The sequence below is a fragment of the Clytia hemisphaerica genome, unplaced genomic scaffold, assembly GCF_902728285.1.
Source record: "Clytia hemisphaerica strain Z4C2 unplaced genomic scaffold, Clytia hemisphaerica genome assembly, whole genome shotgun sequence".
Lineage (NCBI taxonomy): Eukaryota > Metazoa > Cnidaria > Hydrozoa > Leptothecata > Clytiidae > Clytia > Clytia hemisphaerica.
The window spans coordinates 139,162-141,981 of NW_027104166.1; positions in this window are offsets into that span (position 1 = coordinate 139,162).

A 2,820-nucleotide genomic window follows, 5' to 3' on the forward strand; every position below is an offset into this window, starting at 1 on the left:
ACGTGGGTCACGTATTTTGGATGGGAAATAAATGTCCTCTTATCCCGTCCGGGAATTTCAAATCTAGCACCTTCGGGGCTTTGAATGTGACTGACTGACTGATACGTCTACATAGAAAGGCAAACAGACTAAAAGATATTTTACGGAACAAACAATTCTTAGTAATATTATACGACTAGTCTATTCCATGCTCCAAGTTGAAACAGTTTTTCAGTGAAACATGCACCGGTAGATGCATTTTCTCTTCAGTTAGAATTACTGTGATGAAAGGGAGCTAGACACTCTTTTTTTTAAGAACCAGTAAATTTTGGATGAGGCTCAGCTCTTCTTATTTTTATTGGCGCGCCTCGTATAGTCTTTATCATGTTCTTATTTATAGGGTGTAATTATTGAGCTAATTCAGGAAATTTAGTAATTCCAGGTTCAGCATTGTTCTTAAATTGTTCTTATTTTTTGGCGATTTCGAGCTTTATTGTTCTTATAAAAGAAAAAGAGTGTAATTGAATAGATCAAGAAATTTCATACAGCATTTTTTGCCCCGCAGGGGCTTTTGTTGCTTCACGTAGCGGACCTGCTCGCCAGAAAAATATTCATGATTCATGTTCATGTTGTTTCTTCCGATTCTGAGCGGGCCGCGCGCGGTTAAAAAATGTTCGCGCGCGATATCTCTTTTGCTGCTACTTGTATTGATTTCCTAGCTATGCACGGACAGAGAAGGTAGCTTCCCGTCTGCACTGCCAGTCCACACAGCTAAAAGCTTTCACAAACAACAAACAGCGCACAAGATTTTATTTTTGCTTGGTTAATATCTTTTTAACGTAGTTGCTCAACTGGATTTACTTGAGGGACATTGTTTGCTACTGAATGAATAACTATCAAACTACTGATATTAGATGAAACCTTATACAATTGTCAGAATGGACGATGGACATCTTCAATGACAGTTTGTTACACACACACACAGACAGAGTGTTATGCGCTGCTCTAACGAAACCCTGCTGATATTATAAAGGCATAGACAAAAGGGAAATTGACCGTTAATTCATATTTGTTTACCTATATAGTGATTTCATTTTGAAGGAAATTAAATTGAAATTTTTGGTGGAAAGACAAACCCAGTTGAAAAACCTTTTATTTGCAAAAGCAAGTGATGACGTCTTCACATGTAAAAGGGAAACCAGTTTTTGTTAATTCTTTCACGTACACGCTTTTTCTTTTATAAGAATGGTGTTTTTTCATTTCATCATGGATATTCTTAACTTTTTGGCGAAAATCATCCAAAAATATTCTTACGGTATTCTTAGGTTAAGATCGAAATTGGTAATCTACAGGTTAAAATGCATTAAAAATGGCATTCTTAGGTTCAGTTGCTAAATTCCATGATGGCAATATTCTTACCATATTCTTAATTTTTTGGCCATTTTCATCATGGACATTCTTATAAAGTGTATTCTTATAAAAAAAAAGCGTGTAGTAGAAGCCTGAGCAGGGAAAGCTGTAGACCTCAACTATTTCCATATTTTGATAGTCAACATTTAGATTTCATTTTCCCTTTTTTTTAACTTATTCTTTTTTTCTATATTTACACATTAAACTTATTTTTCAACCTTACAAACAAACTGAGTTCACACGGCTCCCTCATCTATCCTCACAGAAGTAGATTTTCTCATGTTAAAACTCCTGTAACCCCCAACCTTCTTCTAAAAAGCTTATTTGAATCGAATGTTTTGATGACGTCATACTAAGTTTGAACTTTTGATAGTGGTTGTTTTGATTTTTTAGGAGCGATAAAGAATCTATAATATCTAATTTATTTTCTATCTAATTTTTTATCTTTGTGAAATTTAGCTGAGACGTGCAGTGGAGAATTGATGTTGGAGCTATAGGATAAAGTGCTTGAGTAAAATTGTTTATGCGATAGTCTTGCTTTTGGGCCTTGAAGTAGATGTCTATTTGGGGTTTTAGGGGTACTAAATTTGTTTAATATCTTATTATTATGTTTTAACAAATTTAACTAAATTTTAGCTTACATTTTTTCATCTTCTTAAAATAGAATTAGGATTTTGTTCAATAGCGTGCACCATTTTTTACACCCCTTTCTCGATAACTCGGTGAAAAAACTCTTAGCTAGTTGGATTACATGATAGGAAAAGGAATATCTCTTGTTTTGAATGGGTTGGTTATTAAATCTTATTGTTGTACTGTTCCGAAGTTAAAGTGTAGATTTGGGGGGGGGGGTGTATTAGGGTTGCGAGCTGACGGGTATGTGCCGCCCGACTTTTGACTTTTGAACCTTATTGGGACTAATTTGACCAAATTTTGATCTTCCAAGGAGCAAAAAGTTGAAATTTTCCTTTTTTCCGACCCTTAGTTGGACTGAAATTTAATTTTCTGGTTTTTCCAACCCTTACAGGGACTTTCACGTCCCCAAAAAGACACCCTTAAGGGCGGCACATGCCCGTACCCTTCACTTGCTTAAGTACACCCCCGGGATGTAGGTATTTTCTAAACTGTCCTATTAGATTTTCTCGGGTCAGTGATACAGGGGTATAATTTCTGGTAAAGTCTAGGCTTCGGGTCATATTAAAAACATTAAGTAGTTGTTAGGATTACACTAGATTCTGAATAATTCATTCATTCATGAAATAATTTTTCACATTCAGTTTAATGGATCCTTGTTGAATACGCTGTTAATCAAATATTCACATTCTCCAATTCAGCATTATATCTACGTAATCAAAAAAAGGAAAAAAGACAAATTATTAAAGAAAGGAACAAAGTGGAAACAAGCAAAAAGTGTCATTATTTTGGCAAAATCTA